This window comes from Arachis hypogaea, chromosome 11 (assembly GCF_003086295.3).
Source record: "Arachis hypogaea cultivar Tifrunner chromosome 11, arahy.Tifrunner.gnm2.J5K5, whole genome shotgun sequence".
NCBI classification, from domain to species: domain Eukaryota; kingdom Viridiplantae; phylum Streptophyta; class Magnoliopsida; order Fabales; family Fabaceae; genus Arachis; species Arachis hypogaea.
In genome coordinates this window covers 130519504-130526146 of record NC_092046.1, presented here as the reverse complement: position 1 = coordinate 130526146, position 6643 = coordinate 130519504, and positions in this window count along the sequence as shown.

Below are 6643 nucleotides of genomic sequence, written 5' to 3'. Positions count from 1 at the left end.
CAGACTACTGCAGAAAGATATTGAGTTCGAGTTCAGTGAAAATTGCAAACAAGCGTTTGATAAGCTAAAAACCACCCTGACTCAAGCTCCAATTGTGAGAGGACCAGACTGGAGCCAGCCATTCGAAATAATGTGCGACGCTTCCAACCATGCAGTAGGAGCAGCATTGGCTCAGCGTGAAGGTAAGGATCCTTTTGTTATTGCTTATGCGTCTAAAACTCTAGATGCAGCACAGTCCAATTACACTACTACTGAGAAAGAGCTTCTTGTTATTGTTTTTGCTCTGGATAAATTCTGAGCCTATTTACTTGGTACAAAGGTAGTAGTGTACTCAGACCATGCAGCTCTAAAGTATCTATTAGCTAAAAAGGAATCCAAACCAAGGCTTATACGTTGGATACTGCTATTACAAGAATTTGATTTAGAAATTAAGGATAGGAGCGGTAACCAGAATTTAGTGGCAGACCACTTGAGTCGCCTTGAGCACATTTCAGATGACCCCACTCCTATAGCTGATAATTTCCCATTTGATAACCTGCAAGCAGTATCTGAGGTAGTCCATTGGTATGCACCTGTAGCTAATTATCTAGTTAGCCGCACCTTTCCTCCAAACTTTTCTAAGCATCAAAGAGACAAGCTGAAAATCGAGTCTAAATATTATATATGGGATGACCCATATTTATGGAGATGTGGCGCTGACCAGGTAATTAGACGGTGTGTGCCTCAATCAGAATTTCAGTCCATCTTAGAGGCCTGTCACTCATCTGAGAGTGGAGGATATTTTGGCCCTCAAAGAACTGCTAGAAAAATCTTGGACTGTGGATTCTGGTGGCCTACTCTTTTTAGAGATGCTGCTGAATTTTGTAGATCTTGTTTTCCATGCCAAAAATTTGGTAATATATCCAGGAGGGATGAGATGCCTCAACAAATTATGCTTTTTTGTGAAATTTTTGATGTTTGGGGCATTGACTTCATGAGTCCATTTCCAAATTCTAATGGTTATTTTTATATATTGTTAGCTGTAGATTACGTTTCCAAGTGGGTGGAAGTAATTCCTACCCGCACTGATGATGCTAACACTGTTGTTTCCTTTGTGAGAAACCACATTATTTGTCGCTTTGGATCACCACGAGCAATCGTGAGCGATCAAGGCACCCATTTTTGTAACAGGAGACTAACAGGATTAATGAAGAAGCATGGGATAATTCATAAGGTTGCAACAACATACCACCCTCAGACTAATGGGCAAGCCGAGGTGTCAAACAGAGAAATAAAGCGTATCTTGCAGAAGATAGTCAAACCTCATAGAAGAGACTGGAGCACCAGGCTACAAGATGCACTTTGGGCGTACAGAAACGCATACAAAACACCCATTGGGATGAGTCCTTTTCGCTTAGTTTATGAAAAAGCTTGTCATCTCCCTGTTGAAATAGAGCACAAAGCCTTTTGGGCAGTAAAGGAGTGCAACATGGGAATTGAGAAAGCTGGAGCTGAAAGGAAATTGCAACTGCAAGAATTGGAAAGCCTTCAACTGGAAGCTTATGAGAACTCAAGACTATACAAGGAGAAGATGAAGGCTGTACATGATCAGCACATCAGAAGGAAAGAGTTCCAACCTGGGAATTTGGTCCTCCTTTACAAATCTCGACTAAGGCTCATGCTAGTCAAGTTGAGATCAAGATGGGAAGGTCCATACAGAGTAGAGAAGGCTGAACCGTACAGAGTTTATCACCTAAGCCATCCTTCAAGCTCTGAACTTATCAAAGTCAATGGACATCGTTTAAAGCTGTACCATGGCGAGCAGCTGAAGAAAAACAAGGAGCTCGAGATCTTTCTCTTGGGAGATCCCCACATAGCCGAAGACTGAGCTAGTGGAGCGTCCAACTTACGGACGTTAAAGCAAAGTGCTAGGTGGGAGACAACCCACCATGGTATGATCGTTCTTTTCTTTATTTGTAGTTTTTTTCTATTTAATAACTCTTCTCTTTATTAGTACATTTCGTGCATCTGCATTTACATATTTTTAATTTTATTTAAAAAAAATGTTACGCGACGCGACCGCATCATTGACGCGTCCGCGTCGCAAGGAGATGGGAGAAAATAAAAACAAACAGAGAGTCACGCAGGAGCGTGGCTGGAGGCGTGCCAATAGTACAAATCATCCCATGCGACCGCATCCCTGACGCGTCCGCATCGAGTGGGAATACTGGCCTCCCACGCGACCGCGTGCCCCACGCGGTCGCGTGCCCTAGAATTCGACGTCAAAAGGGCGCACAACCGAAAGTTGTGCTAGAGTGGTGCTGGATTGGTGCTGTAAGCACAATCCTTCCCACGCGGCCACGTGACCGACGCGACCGCGTCATATCCTTCTAATGGCCACTCACGCGATATCATGCCCCACGCGATCGCGTCACCCAATATTTGGCAACTAATGATTTTGAACAGAGAGTTGTGCGAGTGCGAGGCTGCCCTCGCGCCATTAGCCTAAAACGGGTCACACGACTGCGTGACCGACGCGACCGCGTCAATCAGTTTAAGCGCAAGTCGCGCGACCGCATGCCTCACGCGACCGCGTCGCTTGCGCTGCACAGTTTTCCAGATTTTCCAATTATCTTATCTTTTTCTCCCCAATCCTGTTTTCTCTTTTCCCTCTTTATTTCTTCCTCCTCCCTTCTTCCTTCTTCCTTCTTCCTTCTTTCTCACTTTTTACACCCTCACTCTCTCTCTCTCCCCCATTAACAAGGTTTTCTTTTTCTTCTTCTCTCCTTACTTTTCTATTTTTCTTCTTATTTTTCTATGTTATCTTCTTTTCTTTTCTTTTTACTTTCATTATTCATATTTTCTTCCTTTTTACTTGGTGTTAGATATTTATGTGAGTCATTATTTCTCATTATATGCTTGTGGATTGTTCTAAATTTGTTTGGCAATTATATATTACTTTTTAAAGGGTTGCTTGCATGTTCAACTTAATACTTTCCATACATTATTTCACCATGCATGCTATGTGTTTGTGAAAAAGCCCATATGGCATTTTGCACTTTTCTCCGTTATTCTACTCTACTATTAAATGCCTGTTTTTCACAAAACCCCTTTTATATTTTATTCATTATAAATAATTGTCAATACAAACGTGATGGTTTGTTACGAGTGATGCTTGATCTATGCTACTCATGCCTTTGCCAGCATGCCAATAAACACCTTGCATTCACTTGTCATCATATGCACTAACTATTTTCCATTTATGACTTTTCACATGTAGTCATGACCATGTGTTAACATCATTTATCTTTTATTGTGCATTCATAACCACCCTTTTCCGTTCTCTTCCTTGCTCTATCTCTTTGAATTTAATTTACTTTCTCTTCTCTTTTTCAGAATGGCCACCAAGAAAGGAAAAGAGAAAGCTACTCCCAAATCAATAGCAAGAAGAGGAACAAAAAGAGCATTAGTGGCAGAACCCTCTTCAACTGCGGTTAAACCCTCAACACAGAGATTTAAGAGGATTATAAAGGTTGATGATAAAGAAAAAGCCTTCCCAGCAAAGGACACTGCACGATTTCTCAATCGCTACTGTGAGCAGATGTTCCCCTTCCTAGCAGAAAGGAGCTACAACAACGAATACCTTCTTCTCCTCCCAAACCATATCACTACCTTTGTTGAGCCGCAAATTGCACAAAGACAATGGGGTTTCCTACAGAGACAGCCGAGGCAGGTCAATCTTTCTTGGGTAGTCGAGTTCTACTTCAACTTCCACCTGCCAACCCTGCAGTCTGTCTTTGTCCATCAGAAGCAAGTCCCCATTACAGAAGAGGACATTCAAAAAGCTCTAGGTCTTACCCCTATTCCAGAAGGTTTGGACGCCTTTCAAGAAGCCACACTCAAGCGCCAGATGTACCAATTTGACTGGGACACCGTTCTCAGAGTTATCGCACTACCTGGCAGCCGATGGATCTACGGATACTATCGTACCCGCCCTAAGGGAATTTCGGCTTCATCACTTACCTTGGAGGCTCACGTATGGGCACAGATCATGTCCCATTACGTCTTTCTGAGCACTCACGAGTCCTCCTTCACTGCGGACATGGCCATTCTACTATGGTGCATCTTTACAGACCAGCCTCTGAACCTCCCAAGACACATCTGGAATGCCATGGAACACATACAAATCGCGAGCAACTTACCTTTTCCTGCCTTGGTCTCAGATCTCGTCTCAACAGCCGGAGTCTCCTTCGGAGCTGGGGACACCAAAGCCATACTTCCACGGGATGATTAATATGTCCCTAATGGGAAATATATCAGACCCTTGGCAGTCACTACAAGCCAGCCCACTGTACCAGCTCAGGACATTCCTCCTTCCGTACCACAAGTACCTACCACAGACCAACTGCTCCATCAGATCCTCGAAAGGTTGGATCGGCAGGAACACAAAGCTAAGATGAGAGAGCGCCGTAACAAGCGCCGATTCACATACCTCAAGGAGCTGATTATGAGAAAATTCAAGGACTCAGACACCCCGAACTCCACTTTCTTTACCAGCACAGGGAGCCATGATGGTCCCGACTGTAGAGATACTGCTACCAGCCCACCCCTGTTCCTGACAGATGGCACCAAGGACGGTGCAAAGCCTTAAGTGTGGGGAGGTCAGTCAGTACCTGACTTCCGAAGGTAATTTCTCTTCCCTAAACACCAATAAATTAGGATATTTAGTTAGTTTTTCTTTTATAGAATAGGATAAATTGCATAGTAATAGATTAGGTTCATGCATGTTCTACTTGATTGAAAAGACAATAAGTTTCTTCTAGGACACTATTTTTGGAACAAAATTTCACTAATTTTTAATTAAATTTTTATGTTAAAATTGCTTGAAGTTGTATTTGGAACATGATTTTTGAGCTAAAGAACACACAACCTGTGAGATTTGAGCCTTTATGCATGATTACATTATTTAACCATAATTATTTTATTCTTGTATGTTTACTTCTCTATGATTGTATCTATATTTTGTTTCATCCTATATGTCCAATATTTATTATATTTATATGTTTGCATATGATTGAGGCCATTAATTGTTTAACTCACTTATCCAAATTAAGCCTACCCTTTCAATTACCTTTGTTAACCACTTTGAGCCTTTAAATCCCATTTGTTCTATATTTTATCACATTACTAGCCTTAAGCGGAAAAACAATTATATATCCCAAACTGAATCTTTGGTTAGCTTAAGATAGAATTGTGTGTACTAATTAAGTATGGGAAATTGTGGGAACAAAAGATAACAAGGAAATGTGTCATGATAATATAATGGGAATTTGGATACCTACTCATGTGAAACTATAAGAATTAAAAATCTACGTGCATTGATAAGCTATGTTTATTTTTATGCTTATATAAAAAAAATAAAAAATATTCAATAAATAAATAAGGGGACAAAATTACCCCAACGTTAAGTTAAGAATTTAAAGGTCAATGCATGTATGATAAAATTAAAATAAAAGTTGATACATGAGTATGGAATGTGAAAGAGAAATTCTGGGTAGCTAGGTATGAATTCTAAAGTTATATAGAATATATATAGGTTATGTTAAAGCTTGGGTTAATTAAAGATTCAGTTTATAAGCTTACTTAGCCATATATGTATCCTTACCATTACCTTGGTCCCATTACAACCTTGAAAAGACCTCATGATGTTTGCATTGGTATATCAAATGTTGTTGATTGATTAGGAGAAGAATAAAAAAAATTAGAAAGCATGATTAGAGAAGGATGGAGTGATTACCCTATACACTAGAGAGACTAGAGTGTACATACACCATCAGTGAGGGTTCAATGCTTGAAATTTTATATTCCCTGCTTTCATGAGTTATCTTCTTGCATTTTTAGCTGTTCTTACTGTATAAGAATTGAATTAGTGGAATTTGATTTATATTTGTCTTGAAGAACTTATTTACTATTGATCAAGTGGACAGAAATCATATAGTTGCATTCACATATATAGGTTGCATTGTATTGCATGAGTTCTACATGTCCCTACTCATTCATTTTATCTCCTTCAACTAAGCATGAGGACATGCTAATGTTTAAGTATGGAGAGGTTGATAAACCACTATTTTATGGTTTATAATGTGTTTAATTGTGTGGTTTTATCATGATCCCCACTTATTCATATGAATAGCATGCATTTATATTTCCTTCTTAAAATTATTACATGATTGAAAACTTGCTTCCTAGAGACTTTTAATTATGTATTTTAATTCTCCTTTATGCCATTCGATGCCGTGATCTGTGTGTTAAGTATTTCAGACTTTATAGGGCATGAATGAGTTAGAGATTGGAAAGGAAGCTTGCAAAAATAGAAGGAACACAAGAAATTAAGGAGATGACCAGCGAGAAGTGACGCGGCCGCATGGCTCACGCGACCGCGCGGAAGAGAGGAAATCACAGTGACGCGGCCGCATGGCTCACGCGACCGCGCGGATTGGAATAGCACAAGTGACGTGGAGGCATGAATGACTCGCCCGCGTGGCAAAGCAAAACGCCGCATGAATGACGCGATCGCGTGACATGCGCGATCTGCATGATCTGCAGAATTCGCTGGGGGCGATTTTGGGCCATATTTTGACCCAGTTTTCGGCCCGAAAAAGCA